Raw genomic sequence first — 14452 nt, forward strand, 5'->3', positions numbered from 1 at the left:
TCCATTATCTTCCCCACAACAGAGGTCAGACTCACTGGTCTGTAGTTTCCCGGGTCATCCTTCCTCCCTTTTTTGAAGATCGGAATAACATTTGCTCTCTTCCAGTCCTCCGGGACATCTCCAGTCCTTAAAGAGGTCCCGAAGATGATGGACAGGGGTTCTGCAAGTTCTCTGGAAAGTTCTTTGAGCACTCTCGGGTGCATTTCATCTGGCCTGTTATGTCACAGTGGGCTTCCCTGGCCAATTTTAGCTCACTCTCAGCTTTGGCCTTTCTAATGATTGATCTACATGGCCTAGTAACCTGTAGGTGCTCTTCTTTAGAGTTCTGTCCTTCCCTCCATTTCCTGAACATTTCCCTTTTCTTTCTTAGTTCCTCTTGAAGTTCTCTGTTCATCCAAATAGGCTTCTTAGAGCTCCTGCAGTGTTTTCGTCTTTCTGGGATAGTCATTGATTGAGCATGCAATAGCTCTTGTTTGAATAGCGCCCACCCTTCACATGCTCCCTTCCCTTCCAGCATTCTCATCCATGGTATGACACTCATCATGTCTCTGAGTTTATTAAAGTTTGCCCTATGAAAATCCAACATCCGCATCTGGCTACAAGCTTCCTTGCCCCCCCCCATCTCAAAAAGAATTCTATGAAGACATGGTCACTTCCCCCTAGGGTCCCCACCTCCTTCACCTCATCCACCAACTCTTGCCTGTTGGTCAGTATTAAGTCCAGTATGGCTGAACCTCTTGTGGGTTCATCTACCATTTGGTAAATGAAATTGTCAGTCAGGCAGATCAGAAAGTTGCATGACTGATGACGCTTTGTAGAGTTTGTTTCCCAGCACGCATCTGGGAAATTGAAGTCACCCATGATGACAAGGTCCTGCCGCTTGGATATTTTCTGAAGCTGCTCACAAAGTGCAGCAACCACATCCTCTCGTTGGTCAGGCGGTCGGTAGCAGACACCAACCACCACACTGTTTGTTTTCCCCTCGCTTATTTTCACCCAGATGCTTTCTACTGTAGATATAATCTCCTTCACTAGAATTTCCTGACAGGTAAGCCCTTTCCTCACATACAGTGCCACTCCTCCACCTCTTCGATCTATTCTGTTTTTTCTGAATAGTTCATATCCATCCACTATTACATTCCAGTCATGAGAATCATTCCACCAAGTTTCTGTGATGTCCCCACACAACTCCTTCCTGTTGAGAGGGAGAGTCAAAGCCTGTTTGGGAAAGGTGCACTGAGTGAGAGGAAGATGGAGAGGGGGTTTCTTCTGAGGTTTTATTTATTTATTTTGCTAAGCGTTCTGCCTCATGGCCTATTCTTGGGGCGGGGGTTGGGGGTGCAAGGTAATATCATATCCAGCTTAGGCTACGTAGCTATTTTTCATTCTGGCAGAGGTTAGCTCTAGTTTTACCATAGAGTTTCAGTGACTCCTAGAACTATCCTATGTCAGATCCATGTTTTCATCAGAAGGGATAAAAGAGACACGCAACATCATGACCCAGGGTTAGCTGATCAGGGTGACCTAATCATTCCACGCAGGGTTATCAGTCCCAGAATGGGAAATATCTCGAGATTCTAGGGGTGGACCTGAAGAGGTTAGCGTTTGGAGAAGGGATATAATACGACTTCCAAAGTGGCCATTTCTTCCAGGCAAACTAAACGCCGTCACCTGGTAACCAGTTGTCATGGCAGAAGATTTTCAGCTAGCATTGGATATTGACAACCTGAGCAGACAAGAGGCTAGAGTTCCCAGCTCTGGATGGGGAAATGCCTGAAGAACTGGGTGGTGGAGCTGTGGAGGGCAGCATTGGGGGGGGGGGCTTAGTGGCATATCATGCCATACAGTCCACCCTCCAAAACAGCCATTTTCTCTGGGGAGCTGATCAGATATCTGGAGATCAGCCGTAATAGCAGGAGCTCTGCAGGCCCCACTAGGAGGGTGGCAACTCTATTAAGGGCAGGAGCCACAGGAGGGACCTGAAGAAAGAGGGGAAGGTGACTTCTTGGAAGCAGCACTGCTCAGTAGGAGGTTGATCTGAAGCTTCATGTCAAGTGGAGTCAATGATGGAAGGAAGCACTGTGGGAGACCAATTAGACGAGAAATCAGGAGTGAGCCAGGTGTCATCCCTAACCGGAGGGCATAGGAAGATCCTAGGTGGCCCCACACAGGCAAGCTTTTATTAGGCTTGACAGACTTGGACTACTCCTGAGCAATTGGAGGGTGAGCCAAGGACAGGATCCCCAACTCTGGGCTGGGAAATAGCTGGAAAATTTGAAGGTGGAACTGGGAATGGGCAGTATTTGGGACAGGGAGAGACATGGGTGGAGTAGAATGCTATGGAGTCCACATGATCTCTGTCACCTGCAGATAAACTGTAGAACCAGGGAATATTCAGGTGGGACCTGGCATCCCTAGCCAAGGCTTGGCAAGAGAGGGATGTGTGTAAATCCCCCCATAGGTGGAGACATGTGAGGAGTGTTCTAAAGAAAGGAGGATGCTGAAGGGAATGCCCACCCCAGACTCTGAGCCCTGCAGGAGGCAGAGTATAATAGTCTTATTCCTTCTAGCTAATCTTTCTCTCTGTCTACTGTGAGGGCAGGACATAAACGGGGGGGGGGGAGGACCAATTAACCCCATTCCCTGACAATACTTCACAGGACCTCAGTGGTGAAATGCAGGGGTATGAGCATTCTATGTGTTGGAATGTGCAAGGTCAGCAATGTGCCTGATTCAAAAAATATATGAAGAATATCCTGTAGGCAATGGAATCAGCTACCTAAGGGAAAAGGATAGGAGCCAGCTTGATGTAGTGGCTAGGAATGCGGACTTCTAATCTGGCATGCTGGGTTCGATTCTGCACCCACCCCCCCCACATGCAACCAGCTGGGTGACCTGGGGCTTGCCATAGCACTGATAAAGCTATTCTGACCAAGCAGTAATATTAGGGCTTTCTCAGCCTCACCCACCTCACAGGGTGTCTGTTGTGGGGAGAGGAAAGGGGGAGCGACTGTAAGCTGCTTTGAGATTCTTTCTGTAAAGTGGCATATAAGAACTCTTCTTCTGGTGAGCTCCCTTTCACTGGCAGTCTTCAAGCAGCAGCTGGACAGCTACTTATCATGGATGCTTTAGGCAGATCCTGTATTGAGCAGGGAGCTGGACTAGATGTCCTTTACGTGCGCCTTCCAACTCTTTGATTCTACAGGGGCCCTCAGGTGAGATCTGTATTTAGCATAGCTAGATTAGGAACTTGCTGATATTTTTCAGAAAGTCTCCACCAGCATTCTGATTGGATTTTTGGAGATTTCCTGCTTCTTTGAGCAGACTTCCTCTCTGCTTGTCTCCAGACAAAGACAGAACATTTAATTAGGAGTCATAGAATCATAGAAATCATAGAATCATAGAGTTGGAAGGGGCCATACAGGCCATCTAGTCCAACCCCCTGCTCAACGCAGGATCAGCCCTAAGCATCCTAAAGCGTCCTTCTCTCACCTGTCTTTCTATACAAAGTTTGTGTCTCTTCACAATAAAACTATTTTATTCATTAAGTTGCCTGGTGTTTGACCCATCTTTGCATAGTTAAACTCCGGTAACAGTGTGGGCATCACACTGGCATATGTCATAACTTCCAGTGCAAAACATGGAGTGACATCATCTCATTTTAGTGATATTTTATGATTTGCCCCAAATGATGGATTTGCACTGGTAGTGACTTGACATGCTAGCAAGGTGCATGCACGCACATCTGCTGGTAGATTGCCACAGCTGGTTCTCTGAGCAGTCTCTCATCATTCTAGCTTAGACAGATAGCTAGAATGCTTTCTCTAAGTTTGGAGCCCTTCTACAATAAAGAACTTCCATTTCTTCCCTAAAGTAACGAACCGCAGGTAAATCTTATTACTAACATAGCTCTCCCCCTTGTATAGATTGTTGTTGCTTGGGTTCCTAAATTTGTTGTGCCCCTGTACACTTTTTTGGAATTCTATGAAAGGGTCCTGGATAGCGGTGGCTGCTGTGGCTGCCATGGGAGGCTGGTTCAGTCACAAAAAGGGCAGGGGGACAATCACAAAATGTTAGAAGGTTCTGAGCTAAGCATCTTCCTGTGCTGGGCTGGAGAAAGCTATTTTTGATTGGTACTCCCAGCAGACTCAAAGGTGATGCTTTCTGGGGTCTTCTAGTGCACCTTTTACTCCAGTGAAGTGGAGCTATGCAAGGTGGGCACACTGATGGGCACTGGCACTGTGACATAGCAGGCACTACTTTATGGAGCACTGCTAGAGTCACTGAAAGTATTTTTTTATATAGCTGTTGTAGTGCACTCCTTTTATATAAAAATTAATCTTGAGAATGGCTAAGAGTGAGTCTTTATACATTGCTGAGAATCCACAACCACAAAATCCTTTTCTCTCCACTTTGGAAATGGCATCCCTGACTAATTTGCATGTTAATTAAAATAACTTTACTATCTTAGGGCCAAACCAGACATGACATGGAGTTTGACTATCTCTCTTTTCCCTGCTGTTTTGATTCAGAATGCGGGGGTGAAGGGAGAGCTTGAATACTGCTTCCCTCCCCACAGGGGAAAGGAGACAATGTCTGGTTCCTGCAGGTTGTGAGAGAGCTGTTTTAAAAGGGCAAGCAGCCCTTCTCCTGACTCTCTTCTGTTCTCTGGGACTCTTTGTGTGTGTGTGTGTTTTTTAAACCTGGGGTAAAAGGGCCAGAGATGGCTTGCTTGGCACATCTGTCTTGATGTATCCTGAGCCTTCCCTTAAACGCTGGCTGCAAATGGAGCATACAGCTCAACAAATGATCTTCAGCTGCCATTATTAAGCACACCAGCCAAAGAAAGACTTATTTACTTACTTACTGAATTAACATATTACCCTCCTTTCTCCCTTAGGCCACAAGGTGGGCTACAGAATATAAAAAGATGCCATCAGGCTCTGTAAAACAATCATGGAACAATGCACTAAGACTAGGATTACAGAATTAGAAAACAGCGTAGACAACTCACTATCTATTTATTTGTTTATTTTATTATCAAATTTATATCCTTCCCCTCACTTGTGTTAGGGAACCTAACAAGGATAAAATACAATACAATTAACCATACACTAAAACAGTTATCAATTAAAATAAGCACATGTCCAGTAACCAAATAAAATGAACCATTTCCCAACCCCATTTATCCCAATGTGAGTTCACCCAACTGACCTGGCAATTAATGGTGTTGTGGGGGAATAGGGAGAGGAGTTTTTTACGGAGAAGGCCCAACAATATCTGCAGTGTTATAACTCATAGTAGTTTGCACTGACCACAAGCAAAGGCTTGGCAGAAGAGCTCCATTTTACAGGCCCTGCAGAACTGCTTGAGTTCTGACAGGGCCCTGATCTCACTTGGGAGCTCATTCCACCCAGTCGTAGCCTGGGCCAAAAGGGCCCTGACCCTGGTCAAAGCCAGACATGCTTCTCTGGAGCCATGGATCACCAGCCTGTTACTGCTAGTTGATTGGATTCAATGGGCTGAGGAATGACAAGACAGGCTTGGATGGGATGCCCATCCCCAAAAGGCTGTGATGTTAGAAGAGGTGGAAGCATCCCCAATTTTTTTTTAAATCATTTTGTGTAAACTGTTTTCTTGATTGAAAGGGGAGGTAAGTGAATAAAGTTAGAGCTGCTTGGGATTTTATTCCCAGGGTTTTGCATGCAGACCCTGTCTGACTTTAAACATAGGCCACACAATGGCTCAGGTTAAGCAGTGTTTCTTTATTAGCTCCTTTGACAGTAAGTTCAGTCTTTCAACATGTGCTGACTGTCAGGACACCAGCCAGCAAGTCCTCCTCGGTAGGAGACTCAGGGTGGGTTGGGATAATTTCGCATATGTACAAATATTTCCAAATAAAAATATGTGTAAGAAAATAAGCAAGAGCTACCTAAAGGCCATACAATAAACAAAGAGAAGAGTTGGTTTTTATACCCCGCTTTTCTCTACCAGAAGGAGTCTCAGAGTGGCTTTTTTTGGACTTCCCTTCTTCTTCCTACAAAAGACACCCTGTGAGGTAGGTGGGGCTGAGAGAGTTCTGAGAGAACTGATCTCTGAGAACAGCTCTAAGAGTACTGTGACTAGCCCAAGGTCAGCCAACTGGCTGCATGTGGAGGAGTAGGAAATCAAACCTTGTTCTCCAGGACCTTTTACGCACTGGGATCTTCACTGCCCCAACTCCGATGCAGGAGCACAAATTGGGGGTGGATGAGGTGCACCAGGCCAAATGCTCCCCCGTGTGGTGCAGGAAGAGGAGGAAGAGGTGGAGCAACCTGCCACAACTACTGCAGGCCTGCAGCCTGGCATGAAACCTCCAGTGCATAAACGGTCTAGATTAGAGCCTACTACTCTTTAATCGCTACACCATGCTGGCTCCATCCTAAGAGGGAGAGCTCACTTCTCTTTTTTGTTTCTTTCTTCTTTTTCTGCCTTTGCCTCAATTGACCTTTCTTTGCCTCTCACCTCACTAGCCACAGTTACTCTTACCCACCTATAAGGTTCACCTGATGCCTGGCCTCAGTCTGTCCCCCTCCCCATATTGTTCCCCTCTCTCACATTTGCATTTTGGAGGTCCAGTCTACTACAGTGTGGAATTGAGACTGTGGAAGCCTGGTTTCAAATCATTGCTCAGTTATGGATCCTAGTGGAGATTGTTGTATCTGATCTAAGCCTACCGTGATTGTGGAGGTGCTTTCTCCACGGTGGAAGTATCACACTGAGTGGGGGAAACTATGTCTTCCACATGGCATTCCAATTATAAACTGAAGAACAGCATGTTTCTGTCTTCTCTTTGCTTCCAAAACATGATAGCATGAAGTATCTTCAATCTACACCGGCTGTAATGTCTTTAAAAGTGGGAAAAGTGAACCGGTGTGACATGAGTTCTATGTCTGGAACTGCGAACTCTGCTGTGTGGATTGGCAGGTGTGGCTGTCCCCCACAGAAACAGCAATTCAGATGAGATCAAAGCACCAACATCAGAAAGAACAAAGCAATATAAAGGAAGAAAGGACCATTTGTTTTTCTAAGGAGATTGTTGCACACATTATTGACAGACAAAATAGGCATATGCAGCAACTGTAACATCTCATCTTATCCATCCATTTATCTATCTAGTTTTTCCTCTCCCTCCTTCCTTCCCCCCCTCTCTCTCATCCTGTTGACAGTATTTATCGATCTGACGGTACCATCTATCTTTTTACAACATCTCCCTTTTCTTACAGTCAGCTTTCTGAGGTACCAAAAAGGGTTTTTTAAAAAGAGTACGTGAGAGACAGACAAGACAGCTGTGCATTCATCCTCTGCTGTTTGATATGCTCCTTTGATAGCTTTTGTTTTCTGTTTGGGTTGACTGCTCAGAAAAGCATGCGTAACCTGATCAGAGAGAGTCACTTCCAAGAGCCAGCAACAATTGAATGTGCACCGAGTCACATAATAAAGGACCTGTGAGCAAAATGGAAGGACATGCAAGTGATAGCGATGCCACAAAACAAGCAGGGAACTGAACACTGGTCTTCGTTTTTTGACACTGACTTCCTGTCTTACAACTCCTCCATTGAGTGTAAACACTGGATTTGAATAAGATTTCTTTATTCTGGGCACCTGCAGGAAAAAAATAAGGAGATAAAGAGGCACTAGTCTCAGAATTCAGCCTCTTGGGAGTCTGACACTTCATTTGAAAAAGAATGTGTTCCTAGTTCTTATTTTATCTATTTATCTATCTATCTATTTATTTAGATTTTTATATCACCATTCCATACAGCTCTGGGCAGTTTTCATAGAGCATCATAGTTACATAGAACATTATAACAATGTAACAAATATAACAATCATAACATAATATGTCAACCAGTATTTTAACAGAGCAGTAACATTGACGAATCCTTGGGCAAATGCCTGGGAAAACTGAGGAATGAATGTCACGTCACTATAGGAATCACCAGAAACTCTACAGCATTTTTGGCAATTCCTAGAAAGAGCTGAGTTTCCTGCGAGTCCTAGAGGGGCATGAGAACGCTTCCAGGTTCCCAGAAGTGATAAGACCAGCAGTGATTTTTAAAAATCCTATTCCAACCTACCATCTATTTATTTATTATTTGATTTATAGACCATCCCTCTCCACAAGTGGACTCAGAGCAGTTTACATCAATAAATTAAAATAGTAATGGCAAATTAAAAACATCCTAAAAATTAAAAAGTACTACCACCAAAAAAGGGCCTCTTGTGGCGCAGAGTGGTAAGGCAGCAGACATGCAGTCTGAAAGCTTCGCCCATGAGGCTGGGAGTTCAATCCCAGCAGCCGGCTCAAGGTGGACTCAGCCTTCCATCCTTCTGAGGTCGGTAAAATGAGTACCCAGCTTGCTGGGGGGTAAACGGTAATGACTGGGGAAGGCTCTGGCAAACCACCCCGTATTGAGTCCGCCATGAAAACGCTAGAGGGCATCACCCCAGGGGTCAGACATGACCCGGTGCTTGCACAGGGGATACCTTTATCTTTACCACCAAAAAAAGCCCCACCCCTACCATCCTACAACCTGTGGGAACTGGCATGAGTTGCCAAGAGGGGGGACCTGACAGGAGACGAGAGGATGTGTCCCAGCAGACCCTTGGCAACCCTAATATGGATTGTAGCTATCTGAATGGTGAATTCAAAATCTGTGATATCTCACCCCTGCAAAATTTACTATTGTCTGGTTGGATTCCATTTCTATTGAGAAAGAGTTTGCAACAGCAACAATAAACAATATGGACAACTTTCTACTTTTCTTTAAATGGACAAAGATCTCACAATATGAACAATACTTCATGAACAGATGGTAACCTAGGACCCAGTAGGAAGATAATCCTTGCAGTCTCATGCCATACTGGACCAAATGTTTCCTATGGCCTCCAAAATCTACACCTTCAAGAGCCAAAAGAAAAAGATTGTCTTGAAAGCGGAGGTTTCATGAGGTAAATGTGGGGCTTAATCATTGCCACTGCATTGACAGCAGGCATGCAGCAGCATCTACTGCTAATGTGAGAGCACTGCAGCTTCCTTAATGAACAGAGGTGACAGCAGCGTCAAGGAGGACGGGCGGCACCCTTTCAATATACATCAGTGTTACAGATCACCACCTTCTTGTGGCAGCCAGCAAGGTGAGAGACAGAGCACAAGCCCAGGAGCACAGAACAGTAATTATAAAAGGTGAGATCTAGGTTTGTTTCTGCCTTCTGTGTATCAGAGCAAAAGAGCGAGTGAGTATGGGGGCGTTTTGTGCTGTGGAATCTGAACTTTACACTTCAGTGTCCTGGGTCCTAGCCCCAGTTCCTTTTCTGGAATACCAGGACAGTTGCCCCAGAATAAACCACAGAGCCACTTGAACCAAATGATGTTTTTGGTGGCATTCAGGAAATCAACACCACAAACTGCATTGAGATAAACAGCCAAATGAGACATCCCACCCCTTTAATCTTGAATATTTAGAGATAACAACACCTGATCAGACCAGGAATGACAGGTCATTTCCGCACATTGCCCAAAATAGCATAACACCCACTGAATTGCTAAGCGCAATAATTTATTGCACCTCACCGACCCTCCACACCTTTTCACCTTTTCACTTTTTTCAGCCATCTTTTAGGACTATTTGCCCTCCTTATTTGCAGGATGAATGGGCGTAAGAGAAGGAGGTGGTGCCAGGATGGGGCACTGCAGAGCTGACTCTAGCACGATTGAGCCTCCATACGTTTCTTCTGATGATTGCTGGTTGTTAGCCAGTGAGTTGGTGAATCCACTTTTTGCCATTCCCAAAGTCACGCTTTAAACTGGAGGATGTAGCGAGCTGTTTACTGCCCAGACACTGGATGTTGGCGACGTCATATTGAGGGGCCGGAATTTAACGACTTCTTTCAGCAAACACGACGCTACATTTAACAGGTATGGAAATGTCCACTGAGTTGATGCTAGGGCCCTGTGGGGAATTGTGCTATTTGACAGGATAAGGCTGCCCCCGTTGAACCATGGCTGAATCTGCACTTACTTTATTTATTCCTGTTGAATTCAGATCGATTTGAGCTCGTATCTTCCTGATTATTTCCCCCCAATTTGAAACAGAAAGTGCTCTGCACTTGATTCAGGGAGGGCGGAGGATTTCTCCTCCATTTGACTGCCGGTGGAGAATCAGCTGGAGGCTCTGTGACTAGGCTCCAAGGGGGGGGGGGAGCCGGCTCCTTGTGTTTTCTTTCCCATTATGCCAATACCAGCCTCCCACTCTGTGACTTATAGGGAATTTGATCCATCTCAGAGGGAAAACTTGCAGCCGTCCTTTTGCAATAGGAGGTTTGTCTAAATTGCAGATACTGGAAGATAAATGCCACCCCCTCCCTTCCCCTCCCCTCCCCGGGTTTGCAATAACGTTCATTAAAAAATAAAAACAAAAGCCAACTAGCCAGCAGCTTCTCAGAGAAGAGGCAAATCCAGAGGGAAACAAATTCCAAAGGGAAACAAAGAGAAACAATACATCTTGGGAGGAAAGTTTCATAACCGGAAGCATTTGAACGGACTCCCTTACCAATTGGAGGCTCGGCAGCTTTTAGTTCGGGGAAATGCAAACAGCTACACATTTTAGGAATACGATTTTTAATTTATCCAAGGTTAAAAGCACTCCAGGAAATCGCGAAGAAAAGGTAAGGTCACTCCGGATCAATCATGTCTGTTGCAGAGGGAATATTTAAATCGCCCCAATTCAAAATGGAAATCGCATTCCGTGTAAACGGCAGGGACTGAATTGACCTGAAATTGCAATAAAAGCTCCATGCAGCTTACACCCAGGTTAAGAGGACCAGGCACTTCTGCTTGGAAAACTGCCTTGCATCAGTTTCATCTAGTTCAGGCTGGAATCTAACAAAGCCAAGCAGATCCAGGCAACAGTAACCTGAACTTGAATGGTGTACACATGGAAGTCCCCTTGAAGGCAATTCAGAAACTGCAGCTGATATAAAAGGCAGCCCCTTTGTTTGGCTGTTGAAAATGTGACACTGGCTACCAATATGCATTTCACAGTTCAGTGTGCTGGCTATTGCCTTTAAAGCCCTTTGTGATCTACAGCCCAAATACCTGCACAACATGGTTCCCAGTATCCATCCATACAGCAGTTGTGTTTCACTACCAACCCCTTTTGGTTATTGCCTCTTGCAGGAAAATTACATTGGGCACTGCTAGATCAAGGGCATTTTCAAACGTTGAACCCTCTCCCTATTACAGTGTGCACATGAAGGCTTAAGCCCAGAATCAAACTTTGTTGATCTTAAAGGGGCCACTGGATTCAAACTTTGTTCTGCTGCTTCAGACCAACATGGCTGCACATTTGAATAAGGTGACCAGAGTTTAACATTAGTAAAGCGGGAAACCATTGACTGGGGGGGGAGGGGTTCTTGATTAAAAATGTGGTCTATATGGAGCAACAAAAAGTTTCATAGAATGCATAGAACACAAAAATAGTATTGTAGTATATATATTTTAATTTCAACATAAGTACAATTTGCCAAGTACCCCCAGATGTTTATCCAAAAGTGAGACAATCTGGTCACCTTACATTTGAATCCACTCTGTATTAGTAAGGCATCCATTTTGTAAAAAGTCCACAAACTGAGTATGGCAGAGAGGCAGACTTATTCACAAGGCTATTTGGTCCTACCCTAGCAGTGTACAAAGTGCTGTGAAGATATAGCTATTCAGATTATGTGTTGTTAACTCTATGTTGTTTTGATCATTCTAACCTAGCTTGAATCTGGTCACAGAGAAAAGTGGGTTAAAATGCTGTAAATGAAATTTGACTTTGATTATAGATCCACAGATGAGCCTCTTGTGGTGCAGAGTGGTAAGGCAGCAGACATGCAGTCTGAAAGCTCTGCCCATGAGGCTGGGAGTTCAGTCCCAGCAGCCGGCCCAAGGTTGACTCAGCTTTCCATCCTTCCGAGGTCGGTAAAATGAGTACCCAGCTTGCTGGGGGGTAAACGGTAATGACTGGGGAAGGCACTGGCAAACCACCCCGTATTGAGTCTGCCATGAAAATGCTAGAGGGCGTCACCCCAAGGGTCAGACATGACTCGGTGCTTGCACAGGGGATACCTTTACCTTCACCTATAGATCCACAGAGTGCCCAACTTTCCTAGAATTTGGCTACAAAGGACTGTTCCGATTATCATATCATAGCCATATTAAGCCGGTTGCTCACTCTCCGTTTTCAGTACAGATATTTAACTTAAGCACTGAAGGCAATGGAACGTTCTCTTCTCACTACATTGCCTGTGCAATCTGTATTAAGGCTCTTTTGGCAACCATTTTCACTTCCTCATCACCTGCACCATTAATATCAGACCATAGTCTGTGTTCATTTCCAAATGCATAAGTTAATAGAACAACACTGAAGTACAAATATAATTTGCAGTGGGTTTTTCTTTTGTTTGGTTGGTTTGATATTGCTTTGCAAGCACAACTTTTTTTTTTTAAGAATGATGATGTTCTGGGTTCCCTGGAAGCTGTACAGGAAGCTCATCTCCAGGTGAGAGAGATCAGTTCCCCTGGAGCAAATGGCTGCTTTGAAGGATGGGCTCCAGCACATTATACTCCATTGAGGCTCCTCCCTACTCCAAATCCCGCCCACTCCCAGTTCCACCCCAGTTCCCAACCCAGAGCCAGCAACCCTAGCTGCATAATATCCACATGTATAGCATTCTTTGTCTGTCCCCAGGTCAGATCCAAAGTAGCCTCAGGCAACTGTTATTTTGGTGCAACATTTTCCAGAAGAGAGCGGTAGGGTTTGAATGCTTTACCCTTGAATTCCAGCTGTTATGCTGCCCTTACAGAAACCGAAAGGGTGCCATAAGGAAGGTGGCTATCCTGTGTATAAAGCCATTATTTTATTATCATGTTGGACTTTCCATGGCTGGCTGTGCCTGTCTCAATCAGAATAGCTACGGATGTAATTGCTCTGTTGGGCCGACAGGATTAGAGAGATGTTATCCTTTATTGAACCAGACATTTTTCTCTCCCACCCCCAAGCAGGGCAGCCTTTACAGTACCCTTCGGGGGAGGGGGGATATCACAGCCTTATGGTGTCTGTGAAAATCTGTTTATTTTCAAATGGAGAACAAATGACAAGGAGAAAGGCAGCAACCTGCAAGGGCCGTACAGAATGAACACATGCCGAAGCACAAGATAGGGAACGGCCTGACAAGCCTTTGCTTCCATAGCAGGCAATTCTAATGCAGTAGAAGTTGACCTGCAATTTTTTATAATTCTGAAAAAGAGACCAGGAACCTTCATCTGGCTACTACTGTAAAGCACATCCATCTGCCCTTGAAGACCATCCAGAAATCCCAGCTGGCACAGGAAGCCACAGCTGGATAACTATTGGGAGCTGATTGGAGTGGGTCTAGTCCACCCAGCCTGAAGTCACTCCCTGGGTTACCAATCAAGGTCTGTGTTCACCTCAAGGTAATAACTACCATCTACAAAGCTCTTTGTGGCCTCTTCCAATATGCCCATGGTGAAACTGTACTCACCACCAGAGCAAAGTCTGACGAATATGTGATCCTGCAAATGGGAAAGATCACAACTCAGATCTACATCCCTACTGATGAAGAGAGTGTATACCTTGCAACTCTTGTTGGTCTCTGAGGTGCTGCTGGATGTGAATTTCCCCGTTCTTCTGAGACTCTAGTTTTATACTAGGACACTGTTTATTGTATGGCTTATATGGTTCCTATTGTTGGCAGAGTTTAAATATGCAAGAGAGGATCGCAGCATCAGGCTGCTGAAAAGAACAAAACAGTATTATTTCTAGGAGAAACAATTTTGTATAGAAAAGGAGAGGAGAGAGAATCCTAGTCCTAGTAATCCTAATAATCTAACTAGCCATCTGATTAGCTATTTGATATTTGACTGTGCAGCCATTCTGTCTCTTGTTCTGGAGGAAAGCGGGGAAGAAGTATGCTCAAGGGGTCAGGAAGCCTGCAAATGAGCCAATCAGGACACTGGAGAAGATTATTTGAAAATCATCAGGAATTCTTCATTCTAATTATGCTAAATAGACATTTCCTCCAATGCTCCCTGAAAGATACTCTTCATTCTGTTCTATCATGCACACTGCCAATCTTGCCTGTTCCAACACCTATTGCACTGTTTTAAATTTTGTAAACTGCTTTAGAATCATAGACTCATAGAATCATATAATTGGAAAGGCCCATACAGACTATCTAGTCCAAACCCCTGCTCAATTTAGGGTCAGCCTAAAGCAGCACTGACCAGCAACAGTCTGTGGATCTCTCTCACCCCACACAAACATCTTTGTTGATGGCATCAATTTTTCTAAATACCAATAAGACATCCCCTGAATATAAGCCATAGTGTGTCTTCTTGACGAAA

This window comes from Paroedura picta, chromosome 1, assembly GCF_049243985.1.
Source record: "Paroedura picta isolate Pp20150507F chromosome 1, Ppicta_v3.0, whole genome shotgun sequence".
Taxonomy (NCBI): domain Eukaryota; kingdom Metazoa; phylum Chordata; class Lepidosauria; order Squamata; family Gekkonidae; genus Paroedura; species Paroedura picta.